Genomic DNA, 18,035 nt, shown 5'->3' on the forward strand with positions numbered 1-18,035 from the left:
TAGTTATTCATATACTAAATAAGTTCTATTTTACTAACATATAACCTATAAAAAATTGACTAAAATTGAGAAATAAAATTCGGATTGAATTGCAAAGTAATAAAAAAAATCTTCCTAGAATGAATATACAAAGTAAATTGACTCGGATTTGGAGTATATATTTCATAAAGAGTAATGCCTTTACCTAATACATAATTGATCTAACAGAGAATGCACTTTTACTGAAAATTAATTTCAGTAAAAGTGCATTCTTATCATTTCCTTATCCTTTTATTACATTTCTTATCCTTTCTTTCTTATCTTTATTTTGTTTTATTTGCAACCTTTGTATTTTATGATACACACTTCAGTTCTTATTCATGTATAATTTAATTATGTTGTAATACTAATGCAAGTGCTTCCAATATACAATAGATATTGCTTTTATGTAGAAAACTGGCTGAAATGAAGATTGCCTATATAATTTCAAAGATTTATTACTTCTAATATGTTCGAGCAAGCACATAATGTGTTACAAAATCTTTTTAGATGAATGGCTGACAAGATGATAAATTGAATTTAATTTCAATTCATTTTTCAACGGGAGGGCATGGATTGTACGTGGAGACTACCGATGGAGAACGTCTGCTCGCGCAGGGACAAAAGAGAAAATATTCCCAGATTTTTTCCCCTCAGATTTTCCCAAGAAATACCTATAGGGATTTCTTTGACACGCATTGATTCACGAAAGAGAATCTTGCTTATCTATAGAAGTTACACAGCAGGTGTATTTTTTTTATCCCTTCTTTCTGAACTAGAGAATTCAGAAAAAGCAATTTTTTGGGCACATGTTAGAATTAAATGTTATTAGAATAGGGAAATAAGAGAATTTTGGAACAAAATAATATTAGTAGAATTAAGAAATTAGAAAATTAATTAGAATTTAAATTATATACAAATATAGTATAGCATTACAATTTTTACAAAAACGCTGAAATATGAACAAATAGAAACGCATCATTTAATATTTCCCCAAAAGATTTGCAGAATTTACGAACATAGTTTTTCCTGGTTGCCTGTATGAAATATTCTAATATGCGCTAATTGTACAAGTTTCCAATTAACTTTTGTTCTATGTTTCTAATTTTACGAGCTTGCATTTTTTGTTTTAGTTTTATTATGTCTTGTTTTATTTGTTATTGTTTTATTATGTCTTGTATATTTTGTTTTTATAAAGCTACGTAAATTAAATGGCAGTTGCCATGCTGATTCAGAAATAACTTCAGTTGTTAAATTAAAACTCTTAATTTGAGAAATTTCTTGTCAGTCAGGTTACAATACTACTTCAGAAAAAATTAAGTAAAATTAGGTATAAAATTAAATATTTTGCGTTTTCTTCAAAGAAAAGCTTGTGAATCTTAGATTTTTGAAATTGATTTAATATCTTTTTAACTTTACCCTCAAATTACCACTTCTCATTCGTGTATTCTTAAATTTTTATTTTCTCATTCAGTGAAACAAACAATATTGATGCGCAAAAAGAAATTTAAACTCATCCTGCCTTCCAGTAGTTATGAATTTTGTAGAATTTTTCACTGTCAACATATTAATGTCCTTGTTAATTCCAATGCATCTCGGTGAAATGTTTGAATTTTAACTCGCGCATCTTTCTTGATCGATTTTTTCCCTTCATAAATCATTTAATGAATAGGCTAATAAATACCTCCCACTTAACCGTTTAAATATAGAAAAAGAACCGCAAATTTAATATTCAGATCAAGCATTATTAATATTCAAAGCTTCTACTAATCATCTATCCTAGTTTTTTTGGTTCAATGTAACTGATAATCATCTTCATAATACCCAACCAATTGCCAAATAATCTGAATGCCATGTCGATATCTGTGTTTTGTCCGAAGGTTAAGAACTTCGAATTCAAGGATTCCGTGACCATCAAATTGGCAAGTCCTAGTTTTATATCTAATGGTGGCTACAGGATTTATTTAAAATCCATTTAGTTCCGTTGAATCGGATTCCACAATTGTAGAATTAAATTTTTCTTCAGAATTGCTCTTTTTCTTATCCAATGTTGGGTTTTAGATCTACTATTCCACTTGCATAGGAAATGGATCAGAGGATGTACGGAATGCGAATATATCAGGACTATGTGATGCGGGTCTAATACCTGAAATATTTTTGTATTATTTTGCTGATTTAACAGAGCAGTTAATTTTAAAATCCCCTAAAATTTGCCGTATAAATCTGTATCGATAATTTAATATAAAATTCAAAATGTTACGATTTTTTGTAAATATTAGTAAAGGAGATATAGGAACTGAAGAAAGAATGTTACTATATGCTGCGAGACAGATTCCTTTTGAACACCATGCAATAAATCATATAGTAGACAAGTGATTCTTGTGTAAGATTTCGGTTAATTTCTTCTCGCTTTAAGTATCAAGAAAATTTGATCTTATGGAATGTAAATTTTTATATTTAAGTGGCAATTCTAAATATTGAGCTTTGTTTAAAGAAAGATTAAAATAGCGTATCAAATTATTTAACTCGCTTTGTGTGAATTTTTGACTGCTACTATTTTGTATATCTTGTATATGGATTTTGTACAGATTTTTCGGTTTCATTACTGTTTGAATAGCCGGAATCGGATGATAAATTAGATGACGTAGGGAGTACAAACATAAATGCATCAAGACTGAATGATAACGATGCAATACCCGAATTGTTATCAGGTACATGGCATGCACTTTGTTTTTTGCTGTTAAAGGCTTTTTTTAAATTTATTACAGCCATTTTACTCATAAGTTAAACTTCTAATTACAAAATATTTTATATTCGATAATATTTAATTTTAATTTTATAAAATGGGCCCTCTCCATTTTTTGATTTTGGAGAAACCTATAAATGATGGGAATGAATTTTATACAATATTAGTATAAGATGGGCGAAACAAAAGCAAAGTCTTCCTAGAATAATTCAGTTTGATATTTTTTCTAATTACGAAGTTTTGATTGAGACCTAAAAGAGTTTGTCTACATCGTATTGAAATATTTTGAGAATCAAATGAATCATGTGATGCGATACGCCGTCCCCCCCCACCCCCTTTTTTGTCGACTACTTTCTCTGATAAATTTCGATTCATTTTCGGTGTGTGAAGTAAGTTTTCTAGACTATTAGCACAAAGATATAAGATTCGATCTTTTTGTTATGTGATCTAAAGATTGCAGTTGATTCATGTTTGAAGTTTACTTCGATACACATACAGTAGCTTTTTTTATGAAATGAATGGCATGCTGGAGGTTTATTTCGCGAGTGATAATCCGACACATTAGTGATAATTAGAGAGAAATTCCGACGAAAAACAGTGGCACATACAAGTACTTAAAATTTACCTGAAGGAAGGAAAGTGTTGGAATCGGTTATTGCGGACAGAAGTGCTCTAGTTATTACAGTTTTGGAAATAAGTTGAAATTTGCAATTCCAAATAGTATGAAAATGTTAATAAATCTATAAAATTATATTCAACAACCAAATACTTATAGATCATGCACATATTTCTTATTTTTTTTCATTTGCCATATGAAATATAGGTTCTATTGAATTACACAGAAAACTATTTCAATTAAGTATGAGGAAAGAAAATTAAGTATTGATACTCATTAACCGACTCTGTGACATTCGGGAACGTATGGGTATTGTCTTGTATTTGTGCAATGAAAATTCTTACGGAAAGCAGGTAGGCGTAATGACGAGGAAGGAAATACAAAAACATAAAGGGTGGGATATTAATTCCGCATATCAGAATTTATTGACTCTTGATCTTTTACTGAAGATCAAGATTATGGGACACCTTAAGAATACAAATACTGAGGAACTTTTATCAGTATATTAAACTACTATGGTATGTTATTAATTTAGGACGAAATATAAAAGAGAATAGTAAAAAAACTTCAACATTATGTTGTATTTTGAAGTGTACTTCTCTGAATTGTTTATATAATTTAATGTCTCTTCTTATTGGAATACTTTTATTACTTGCTTATTTTCGGTTCTTCATTATTTTTTGTAATCGTTATTTTTATGGACTATTTTAATTAATGTAAAATTTAGACCTTAATATTGATACAACTTTAATGTATTGCTTAATTATAAAATGTGAACCGCAACTACCACGACTTGCCGAATATCCCCCCCCCCTCCTTGTTGAATAACTTAATATCTTGTTTCTTTAAATAGTTCTCTTCATCGTACCTTCACAGATCTATCACTTTTGATTAAAATGTGCTAAGTTGTTAGGATGTTTTTCTTATAAGTTAAGGAACTATTGTATAGCCTGAGATTATTAATTTTATAATAAGCTGCTGCTTATCAGTTCTTGAACTACATCTGAACCAACTAAAATTTATTATATCTTCGAATATGATAAGCACATGTAGAATTTTTTTTTCTGCAACTCGTAAGAAACGGCTCTATGCAAGAAATAACCTAACATCGTGTAAGTGTATATATGATGCCTAGCGTTAAGTTCTTCAAAATTGCTTATTTTTATTGATCCTTCTAGAAGTGCCTTAAGTTTTTTTTTTCTTTTTGAGGGTAAAAAAATTGCGCCGCAGTACAGAATCGTGCCGGATCTGATTGCTTGTATGACTGCATTTTCTTTGAGATATCTGATCATCTCTCTGAAAGGGTCTCTATGAATTCGAAGTACTGGGAAAAGATTTTTTAATCTCAGTTTAGGGGTTACGGATAAAATTTGTAGGAAAAATATTTTACTTTTACCCTTCTTTAGCCTTTGCTTGTTTAGATAAAAGAAAAAATCGTTTCTTTTTAGGATAATTATATGCATTTGTTGTGAAGCCATGCAGATTAATTTTAACAGCGACCTCAACTTATGGGATTTTCTATATTGTGTATTGTGGTGTTTTTGCTTGTTTAGATAAGGAAAAAAAATCGCTTCTTCTTAAAGATAAATTTATATATTCATGTAAAATCATTCAAATTAGTTTTAACAGTGATTTTAATTTATTATAGAATTTTCTACGTTGTTTATATTTTTTGTAGAACCTTTCTTGATTATATTTTAATATCTCTCAATAATCCACAAACTGCAAATTATTTAAATTGCAATAAATTTTTGAGGGAAAAAACGACTAGAACGTTTTGATAACATGTCAAAAAAATGTGTATTTATTTCACTGTAGACTTTTGAAAGTGCATATACACAGTACAGTAAATAATAATAATAATAATAATAAAAGAGTAAAGTCGAGTATTAATGATGCACCAAAGTTATTAGTAGGTTATTACTTGTTCTTCTTGCTGAGGATATCAAATATAAATCAATGCCAATAAAATTCTTTTTTTTTTACGTCTTTCGTAAAGTATTCAATGAATCGTAATCATTAAAAAATTCGAATTCAGAATTGTGCCCATCAAAAAAACAAAAACAAAAAAAAAAAAACCCTTCGAGAAACTAAGTTTTGGAATAATCTGTATCTAAAGAACACAACTGGAAAACGTTGGAGTAAGACGGATGAAGTTTGATTTGCTTTAACTCCAGATTTCTATCAAATTTTGAATGAGATCCATTCATAGGATATATTTTTCCCCTGTAAAATAAGCTCCATTATGTTGTCTAAGTACTAGTAAACATGCTAACTTCAGAACGCTAAGAGCTGTATCGGAAAAAATTTCACGAATTAATTTAGCATCTAAAGTATAGATTAATGTCAATTTTTGAATAAAATCCATCAATCTTCTGACTATTTGTCGATTGATAAATTCGCATGTATATAGTATATACATAACTCAAAAACGCATGAACTTTGATATGTAGGAAATTTGACGAATAATCTTGCTACTGAAATTGTACCTCTGTCTAATTTTGCTTTCAGTTGGATGCAAAATGCAAAATGGCTTCCTTTATTGTCGTAAATGCTGTCCTGCCTAGCGCCCTCTATGTACGATCTCTAGAAAAAAGACCACAACGAGAGACGCCATGATGGAATTATGTGAAAATGGTGTGTGATAAAACGGTAGCTGTGATGTGTTTCGAGGAATAGGGTCTCCTGTTAACAAATGGCCTACTGAAATGCTGAAACAACTTTATATATATGTACGTGATGTGTGCAATTAATTACCTATAAAAAATATTGCACTAAAAGATTGTTGACCATTATTGCTCTGAAAAGACGTCACAACCTAATAAATGGTGGCAGCCCTCGGATTCCAGAAATTATAAGAAAAAATGGAAGACCCACGCATGGATTATCTTCAAAGTTGTGTTTCGGCTAAATGGGTGAGTACCAAAAGTTTTCATATTGAAGCAAAACTAAAACGAAATAACATCGTGTGCTTCATATTCTTGTTCTAAAAAAAGAATTGGAATATGTCAATTCCTAACAAAAATTAAAATTTTTTCCAAACTAGGCGAAAGAAATAATTTTGAAGTACTATTTATTTCGAATTGAATAAAATATTATTTATGTAAAAGTGATATCAATAGTAGATATTATTTTGTTTTGTGAAAAATTTCGAAGTACTTATTTTCTGTTTGTAAGCCAGTACACATTTTGGAAGATCACTTTCAAGTTATTTTATAAACTAACGCGTCAGTGTTAGAAATTTAGTACTTCTGAAATAGAATTGTATATCAGTGCAAATAACAAAATAAATCATAATATAGATCAGTTTTTTAAGTACGTCAGTGCTTTGTTAAAGTTATTTTGTATTTCAATTGATATAAATTAGTGTTAATTGAAAGATCACTTTCAGAATTATATATATGTACGCCAGTGCTTTTTAAATATTACAATAGTATTGAATTGCCAATTTAGAAATATATATATATATATACATATATATATAATATAAAGTACACCAGTACTAGTTGAAAATTGAAGTAATTTAAAAACAGAAGTACAGATGTACGCCAGTACTTTATAAATGCTGCTTATCAAGGTATTGAAACTTGCAATTTTATCTAGGCTTTATTTTTCTTTGTACATTCATAATTATATTTTATGTGTGAATCATTTAAAAGAAGCAATCTTTTATTGTTGATCAAAAAAATGTTTCTACATATATATTTAATAAAAAGAGCTATGCTTTTTTCTTTTGTAATTGTTGCCTGCTTAAATTTACTGCAATTCTAAAGAGATCATTGGAAGCCAGTCAAATGAATAATCCCTTCCATCACCAGAAATTAATGTTCCATTTTTTTTTTTTTTTTTTTGCTTTGCTTTGAAGATACATTTTAGAAATTTTGATTTATTCTTTATAGGATTATTTTAAATATTTTACTGAATTGTATTATATACTGATTAAAGAGAACGGATATTTTATTTTAATTTTTTTCGTATTAGTGTAAATGGAGAAACTTTTTGTTTATATCAGTTATTGATTGAGTGACGAAAAATATAATACTAGAAATTGGATTGTTTTAAATGAAAGTGTTTAAATTCTCAAAACTGATTAAAAAAATGTTTGCATTGTGAGATATTTTTTGAATTTTTGCATAAGGTATAATTTAAAGAATAGTATAACGGCTTATTGCTTGCTTTTTTTTATTACTGTACTTGCATATAATGGCTTTCTGGGGAAGATTAAGAGAAACTGAACTTGTCCCTAAAGATGATTAAAAAGTCCTGGTAAAGTACTAAATTTGACTGTTACCTGGTATTGAATATTGATCAATATTCACACTAGAATTTATTTAAATTGAATGTGTATAAGTAAAATTAATACATTTTTAAATGTAGTAACAACTGTCACTAGAGTTTGTTTACTTTTAATATTCGTAGAGATGAAAAGAATTTACTACCTCACTTTTTTGAAAATTTTCATAGTCGGTTCAGTTGTAAGCTTTTTTGCCATTTAATAACAATAAGATTGAAGACAGTGAAATCCAAAAACTAAATATAAAATATTTTTCCTCCACCTTTGTTCAAATAATGCAATATATTGAAACATATTTCATTTTAGTGATTGATAGCAAAAAGACACACACTTCAACATGAGAATTAAATGCTGTTATATAGTTATCTTTCAAGTATTTTTCTCTCTAAAAAAAGTTTATTACTGAGGAGTTACAAAAAAAAAGTAATAAGAAGATAATTCTTGTTTTCGTACTCTTCAGATCAGAATCAACAGGGGAAATTAATTGCTGACTTTCAGGATTGATATTGCTAAAATAGCTCGAGCCCAGCGGAACTGCAATGCAATCATGTAAACGTGACCTGTTTTGTGAACTGCCTTTTTGTCGTTTCTTTTGAAAATAAAAATTTCGGTGTCCCCGCGTTCGATATTACTCGTGGTGTGAGAGTTATAAAAATCCAAATATTATAAATAGACTTTTTATGAAATAAAAAAAAAAACGCTTTGAAGAACAAGAGGGGGGGGGGAATGTTTTCATTTTAGTTTTATTCTTGTACTCGGGAAGTGCTAATTTAATATGTATAACTTCTGTAATGAATCCTGCCAACTGTCTCAAAAATGAGTAACAATCGATTTCTGACAATTTTTAGTTTGAACCACATGAATAAAAAAAAAAGCGTCTCAGAAGGAGAGCTGTGATTATGGCGAAAACAAATTTGTCTTAAATACTTAAGCTTTTACACTAGGGAAAGTAATTCGATGTGTAATTTACCTAATACAAGAAGTTTATTGCCCCAAAGTATAATTTTATATTTATAATTATTATCAAAATATAATCATTTATATAATTATTTTAAATTGAATTTCCCCGAAAAATCAATCTTAATCTTACCACTCAATTAGGATTTTTTTAAACAAAAATTAAAGTCTGTGTATATAAAATGCTAATGTAGGTGGCCCATAAATCGTTTTTATTACTGAACGGCAACAGTGAAATGTAAACAAATCTTTACATGGATGATCGCTTCATTGTTTTCGCAACTAGCGATTAGGGTTTCGCTAATGAATGGAGCTGCAAAATGTTTTCAGAAATACTTCGAGAGGGCTGACATTCCGTTGAGTGAGAGGAAGCAAAATGAAATAAAGGAATAGCCATCAAAACAGGAAGTTTAACAAGTGCTCAAATAAGCTCAACTATTGCCAAAAAGGCAATCGATAAGTTATCTATTCCATATCAATAGTTTATAAAGTCGGGGAATCTGGACGAATGAACTTGTAACCAAAAGGACTTGGTAAATAATAAATAAAACGTTAAAATGATGCACCTTCTTGAATAATGTTCGAGAGGGGATGTCCGTGTGCAAAGGGTTAATAAGTCTTTTAACTATGTTTTTAGGCTATGCAAGTTCGTAAAACTTTTATTTAACTTAATTCTCCTGTTGATTATAAAGCTAGGATTTCTAATAGACTCGCGTGTTTATTTTTATGTTGTGATATAATGTGCGCATAAGTATAAGTTGTGATATAATGTGCACAAAAGTTCGAGTATTGTTCTTCTTACATACTCTCAGCTCAAAATTAAGACAATAGGCGGGGTGGTTATATAACAACCTAATGTTTTATACTGTAAAGACCAAAATGTAAACTTATTTTGGCTATTTCATGCTTTCTTTAAATTCATCACTTTTATATTTGCAAAATTGGAATTTTTAATTGTTTTTTATTCTTATGTAGCTGTAATAGCATTTTAATATTTTGTACGTCTGTTTTCAATGACAAGACGGAATTTTGATATTTTCTAAGATTTATTTTCTATTATTAAAAAATGAATTTTGATTTTAAAAGAGGGGGCATCATGGTGCAATTGGAGAAATTCAAAATCTATTTAAATTTTTAAGGAAATAGATGCAAGACTAAAACTGGAAAAAAATAATTAAAAATACAACTTTTGGTATACTAATAGATTGTTTTAAGAACAGTTTTTATAAAATTTATTCTGATTTTATGACATTGTTGCATTCTATCTTTCTTGAGTAATAATAATATTGACGATGCAAGAGACAGAAAAATGTGAAAACATTATGCTATAAAGTGCATATGATAGCGCTTAAAATCTTCGAAGTTTTATTTATTATTGCATTTAAGCTCTACTCTTAATGACAAAGTTAATTATTGTGGGGGGCAGCGATTAAGATACTTCCTCCGAAAATTTGCTTTCTTTCGTATTTAAATGGCAACAAATATCTTTCAGCTGCTGCCAGATAATGCTTGATATATTTTCGTTCAATATCATTAATAGTCATTTTTTATTTTAAGATTTTTTACGTAATATTTTAAAACAAATGATAAATCTAAATTTATGGAGACTTCAAACGACTTTTCCTATAGAATTATAGAAAGAACGGCAGTGATTGAAAATGGTTATCTTTTAATTATGTTAGTCATTAGCTTGAAACTTTTTATTTTCATCCTCTAAAATTAAATTAATGCCCGTAGCAGCTCTATGTTTTGATCGAGGTAAAACAATTTTCAAATGTATTTAATGTTGTTGATAAAATAAGTTTCGTTTTTATAAACATTTAATCAGTGTGATTTCCGTAGAATTATTTTTTGAAATATTAAATGAAATTATTAATTTATTCGGAGATTCTTTCAATTAAAAGCAATCAATTCACCTTATATTCTTCTGTAAATAAAATATTGCTTGTGTCTCTTCTTTATATTCATAAGATTTTGATTTGAAAAAGAGAAAAAGCTACAAAATCTTTTTAAATTTTAAAGTTATTTTAAATTGGAAAAAAGAAAAACAAGTTTTGGATTTAAACTTTTTGCGAATTTTTTTGTTAATTAGTTCATTTACATTATTTTATTTGAGCTCTCATTAAACCGAAAAAAAAAGTTATTTCATGGTTTATGCATAAATTTAGAGTTGGTAACAGGGTTAGGGTTTATAATTCAGAAAGAAATTTGAAGTCAGAATTTTTTTGTATCTAAGTTGAGCGCATTATTTTGATTTAGAAACACTTCGCTTGGTGTACTGTCTACAAAAAATGAAACTGTTAGGAATTGAACATTTTGTGGATTATATTAATGTGTATATGAAGAGAGAAGTATTACGGTATAGAGCGAAATCTTGCTTGAGATTGTTAGAAACGCTTTTTGGCAACTTTAATAATAACAGATCTTTTATAATATGGGAGTATTTAATTTAAATTCTTTAAATGCGAGTTTTTAAATTTGCATCATTCTTATTTAATTTCTGTAGATATTATTAAAACTAATTCAAAACTGGAGTTTTCGTACTTAAAAAGATTAATGGAATTAAAATGATTTGAAAAGAATTACTGGTATAGAACTTGTATAAAATTTCATTAAAAATAAAAGAATTATAAAATTTTTTCGTACGTAGACAAAATTTCATCCATATAGCTTTCTTTGTTCTCGGATCTGATAGACTGATCAACAATCCGATTTAATTCAAAAATCAATTTTATCTCACTCGGAAAGATCTAAAACATGGAAACTTATCAAATTTAAGATGACCAAATTTTCACTGTAGTTTTTTGAAATTTTAAGTTATTCTTTTCAGTTTGTCTTAAATATTTTTGCATATTTCATAAAAAAAATAATGAAACGAAAGGCATTTAAAATATCTTTAAAAACACTTTTATTTGTTATTTAAAACTTTATTGATATAATTAGTCATCAAATAAGATTTTATACTTAACAGCAGTTTATTTCTCTCTTCATGTGTTTTATTTTTGAGATAATAGGGAATTTAAACCAATAAACAGGTGACTATCCCAGTATGAAATCAAATTTTAATTTAATTAATAATTAAGTTCTGAAAATTTGAAAAGAATATATCGAATATATATATATACAAGAAATTTGTAAAAAATTTGAATCCTCCAGCACTTTTGGAAATGAAGGAAAAAAAATAGATCAAAAATTCCACATAGACAGATATGTCTCGAAATAAAATTTATTTAATGAAATAACGAGTTGTAACGAAATAATTCTTTGAAAAAGCAATAGAGAAATCTTAAAATTAGATGAAGGGAAAAGTGATAAATTAACCTTTTTTCATTGATTGGTTCAGTTACAGTAGCAGTTTATTATTGTTTACATGAAATATACGGAAGTTTTGTAAGCTTCTTAATATCTTCTCAAATTTATTAAATCCTCTTCTGGAATCGCATGATCGTTTGTGCGCATGTGAATACGATAATTGACAATAGAAACAATATTGATGTTCTGTGAATGGATCTTGCGTTAAATTGTTAATCTGAATACAATACAATATAATATTATAACGTCGTATACTTATCTTAACATGTACTGTATGTCCTCTTCAGTATAGCATTTATAAAGTATGGGGCATATTTAAAATATTTCTAGCTTAAAGTGAGTTGTACTTCTAAAAAAATTATTTTCTACAAATTTATATATGTATATTTATTAATCTACTGTTTTTCACACTTTAACGGTATTCATATGGACTTAGAAAGAGGAATTGAAAAATCTTATAGGTTTTTTTTAATTTTAAGATAAATTATAAAATAGAGGAAAAAAAATGCAATACCCTCAGCTGGAGAAGAAATATTGATAAAACTTAATAGTAAATTTTATGGAACCTCATAAAAGTAAAATAAAATTACTTTCTTTAAGTGAGATTTTCTTGAGCTCTGTTAGTATATTAGTAATAAAACAAGGAAAAAAATTTTGTAGTATAAGTTTCAAATTATATTATTTTTTACTATTTTTTTACATGCTTTTCGTTGTGCTTTTTTTATAAAGATTTCTAAATAAACAATATCTGAATATTATCTCTTTAAAAATGTAGCAGACATCGAATAGAGTGATATATTCATCGGGTGACTTCCATCACGCTATATTGTAAAATCGATTGAAATGTTTGCTGCACACAAGTTCTTATAACCGCATGAACGTTCAAGATTGACTTCGCCTTTCATAAAGAGAATTGAATGAGGTTCAAGTATTCTTAAGAATGGAAATTAGGAAATTTTAACATACAACATAAACGCATAAATTAATAACGTAGAACTGAATTGCGTAATTTCTTTTTAGATAGCGTTTCATGTTTTTATTAAAACAAAATTTAGCAATGGAATTTTATAAAGAAAATGAAGCTCAAAAGAAAATCTTGATATTACAGAAAATAATGGGTTCCGCGGTGGCCTGGTGGTTAGGTTTCAGCTTCAGGTTTGAGACTCGAATTTATAGAAGAACCATCGTGCAAACGGGCCTGGTGCACGTTAAATCCGTTGGGGGAAACTTCTTCCATTTAACTGATTAATTGGCTGCGGTTCAAAATTAGGAGGTCAGTCCCTAGTATTGCTTTTAAAACGAGATGTTACTGTAACTAAACTTAAAGAATATTCTGTTGAAAAAAAATCTCGTACTATTAAATACTTGTCATGGAATCTCCTGCTGACTATCTCAACACATTATTTAGAATGCATTTTGGATCCATCCGTTTCATCTGTCATTTGATTTGAAACCAAAAAGTCTTCATTACGTCTTTTTATTTTAAGTTCAAGTTTCATCCCATTCATCTTCAGAAGATTTCTCTTTAGAAACTTCGTTCTCTACGAATTTCCGAAGAAAGGGAAATAAACTCTTCCGATTTGTGTTCGCGAGAGTTTCAAAATCGATATCCTTTATCTCGTGTTTGGTAGTGTCCGTTAAGGCGAGAAACTTCCCCTCTTGTGATTAGACTTCCTTACACAAGATTAACGAAATCTGACCAACTGAAGTTCTGTATCGTAAAATTCGGATATTAAATAACTTCTCTGCTTCTGCGGAAGCTTTGAAGATAGTAACGAATTTAATTAACTGAGCGAAGATTAAATCTTAAATGGATGATTATGGGAAAAAAATGTTATTGTGCTTCCTTTGCAGGCGGTAGTTTTACTGCTCCAAATACCGATCATCATATAGATATTGCTAACATAAACATTTTTCTCTCCAGAGGAATGAAAGCTTCTTAATATTTTTTAAGATGCAGATAATTTTGTATATACATAACTCGTTCGTTCGTAGTGCGCGGCTCTCTACGAACGAAACATAAAAATGTAATTTTTAGCGAAAGTGTGAATGAAAATAAAATACGAAATATATTTTCTGGAAAGATAAATGCAAGGAAGTTTTCTAGAACCATTTAAAATGTGTTTTCATTGATTCAATGATTCTGTGTTATTTAAGGAAAAACTGTTTATATATGCAGGATATTCACTTTAAATGGGCTCAGTACCTAATTTCATAATGGTTAGTAATAGGATATGCATCTAATAGAAAAAATGGTCTAAATTGTAGTTTTTTTTTTTTGAATAATTAAATGTTCTGAGGAATTACAAATTTTAAATGTTTATTGCATAATCTCGGTACTACAGACTGTGTTTCTTTCTTAATGTGGCAGATTAAATTTATGTAAGAATTAGATAAATTTTTGACTCATTCTCTTAAGATATTTTGTGAACTATAAATATTCTATAGTACTCTTCAGTGCTGAACTGTATTTCATGAGCTGATATTAAAAAAAAAAACATGTTTGGTTATAGAAAAGATGTTTTTGTAGTAAGTAAAGTTTAATCATTGCCATTTCAAAATAAAATTGAAATTTGAAAGATGCCAGAAAATAAGGAGAATGCATTTTGTTCATTGTTTTAGGCAAAGCTTCCAAAATAACGGGTTATATGACTATCAAAATTTGAAGTTGAAAAATATTTGTCAAATAAGTGATTCAGAGGAAGTTGCATAAAATATTTAATTGTAAATTTTAGGGAGCAAAAGTCTTGTCTAACCAGCTGGTCGCTAAAGGCGGCTAGTTCGAAAAACTAAATCTATTCAAAAGCAAGAGTGCAAAAACAGAATCGTGATGAAAGAGAAGTAAAACTTGCTTACATAATTTCAAATATAAAAGTAAAAAAAAAAGTTGAAAGCAATTATATATATATATATATAATATATATGATAATGCCTATGACAAGGTTTCGAACAACTGCGAATACTTGAATTTGAGTAAATAGATTTGAATTCTTTTCCAAGCGCGATTGAAAACTTAATAAATTATTATTAATCTATTAAATAAATCAGGATTATTCATCTTTTCAACTGTTAACAACCGTTTTTCTAAAAATTACGATTACCCTTAACTTTACAGAGAAAAAAATTAATGTGATTGCAAGCTATAATTATGAAATAAATTTTTCATACTGATTTCCTTTATGCATTGCCCCAAGCATAATTAATCCAAATTGAAAAGAATGTTTTGAAAAAGCATTTTTATGAAGAAATGAAGCAAAATACTGAGAACTCTTGGTTTAAACTGTTACTTCATGAATGTAAATTAACTTAAATCATGAGTTGGTTCTTCCGAAGAATTTTTTTTGTTAAATGCGGAAAATTAAAGCAGTAAAGTTTAATTATTGCCGTTTGAGGTTTTCTCAATTTCAGCCAATGAATGAATTAAAATGGTAATGAGTGAATTTGTTTTTTGCTGCAGTTCACAAGAAAAAAAGTTTTAGCATCATTAATTTTTCTTCATTTAGAACTTTTGTCAGTTAAAAGTGGTTATACGTAAGGCTCGACTATTTTAAAACACTTCAAAAGGAAAGGAACAAATGTGCGACCTTTGTAAGAATTATAGTTTAACTTGTATCTGCAATAGAAAGATTCAGGAGTTAATTATTTACTAGAACATTTTTCTGTCAATTGAGAAAGAAAATTTCATCGAACAGAGAATTTGTCAAAGCTTATCAGTGGTCACAAAGTACTTTGTTTATCTTTACTAAAGGAGAATAATTATTATGCATTGACTTAAAAATTTTTTATCTTACGTATTCTACTTTTTGTTTCGATTTAAGAGTCAACTTTTACTCTTGATTTGTTCGCTTTCATTGAATTCCCTAGTCAATATTTTATTTCTTAAATGATTCTATCGTACCACAAAACAAAGACAATGAATAATTAGATTGGTACATTAATTTTTCTCTTGCGATTGTGGTATCTCAGGATTTCAATAGTCTAATTACAATTATTTGTTAGGATGAACTCGTAAATATTTTTGTTGACTTAATTGTACAAATCTTTTATATACTCTGTAAATTCTAATATTCTTGGACACATTCCTTTTTTATTCATCACAAAACTTGGAAACTAAGACTCCCTGCCAATTAAATAAGAATACGTAGATAAATTGAAAAATAATCATTAACGTTTGCTTACAATTCACAAAATATTACTATAGCAGCTATACAAACAAGAGGAAGTTAACAATTGGTGGAGTTCAGATTTAGGGATTCAAGAAGTTATCTCTATCGTTCTATTAATGGTGAAAATGTGATCTTACTTTAGGTATTCGATTAATAGTACCAGGTTTGATTGTGCAGTTGATATTCATCGTTATTAGGTAAATGTAAACCAAATATCTGTTAATTGATAATTCAACTTAGCTTTCTTTATATTTCATGGTTTGTTCACTTGAGCTACCTTGTGCTTTTTACATTATCCCAGTAAAATCTTTTGAGTTTGAATTAGGTTGTCATTTCTTTTTGCGCCATAAAATCCGAAATAAATTCAAAACAAAATTTGACCTACTTAAATGACTGTAAAAGTTAGTACGGAAAAGAAATTAACCTTTTTCATTTCTGTCTGCAGGATTTTATTTTTACGTCGGTTTCAAAAGCAGACGCATTTATTAATTATTAACTTCGAACTGAAATTAGAAATGTTTTCTTTCTCTGAATTTGCTTTAGGAAAAATGTAAGTATTTTCAATCATTTCATTGTCTTGAAGATAAATTGGGTTTTAGATTTATCCTCTTTGATTTTTACCTTTTCACAATGCAGTGTCAGGCTAAAATAAAATGTATCGCATGTCTTCAAGAAAATCTTTATTTAAGACAAAGACTACAGAATTGCTTGAAATTTATATTGACAAATTTTGTCCAAACTGCGACAACTGCTTCCAATTCACGCACAATATATAAAGAATAAAGATTATTTTGAAAATTTCTAGACTTGCTGTTTTTGCAACATGTTAATTTCAATGCTATGCAAAATTGGCAGTTTATTTTTTGTATGCTTTGAGAGTGTCGCACACGAGGGCATTAAGTGAATTAATTACTAAGTGTTGCGATACTCCCCACAATGGACTAAATACTTTCATCTTATTTTTCCCATACTAAATAGGTTTCAGCATAAGGCATGCTTTTTTTTTTTTTTTGAATTTCTTTGTACTTACAGTGAATGCTTAATTTTTAACTAAAAAGTAGTTAAAAATGAAATGCGACCATTTTTAAATACTGCTGCTCTTTCCTCCGGTAATGATTTCCTCGGATATGGACACAAAGTTGGGGGAATGCATGCACATAACAATGAACACGGAAGTAAAATCCTGAAATAAATTCTGCTTATCAAATGTTTAAAGTTTTTGAAGCTTCATTAACTGAATATGTTAGCATTTAATAATCACGATGAATGAGTTGAGTGCCAGAGATGGATAGTAATAAAGAAAATATGTTTGAGTTGTTGCATTACATGATGGATCGTTAGATATAGACTAGTAACATTTTGCTGAAATATAATTTTGGAAAGTGGGAATATGGATTTCGGAGTAATCACTTAGAAATTTTAAATAGAATTTTGTCAAAGAATTACGTGAAATTTAAATTTATGTATAATTTCCTTAAAAATTAAAGCACGAAAATTATTTTTACGTCACATTAAAATTCAGAAAATTATTTCGTGTTAATAGGTAATACAATTTAGTTTTTTAATTTCACATGTAATCAGTAATAAGTTTTAAACTAGGCCTACAATTAAACTCTAGAGTTCCGTTCAATAATTATTTTGGATATGTACCGTTATTTTTTAGGTTAAAAATCGCTTTCTCTTTAAAATACATACAATTTTCTTGTCACATTTTTTATTGAATAATACTACTAAGTACTGCGAAGAATTATGAAATTAATTTACACAACTTCTTTGCTAACGATTCCGTTTTTTTATTCTATATCTAGGAAAATTATTAAATAAGTAGATCAATCACTTCTGTTTCAAATTTCATATTTCGAGTGAGACTGTAGGAAATTAAGATGCATTTCGTAATCAACTAAACAGTGCCAGCTTTTTAATACA

This window comes from Argiope bruennichi, chromosome 3 (genome assembly GCF_947563725.1).
Source record: "Argiope bruennichi chromosome 3, qqArgBrue1.1, whole genome shotgun sequence".
Taxonomy (NCBI): Eukaryota; Metazoa; Arthropoda; class Arachnida; order Araneae; family Araneidae; genus Argiope; species Argiope bruennichi.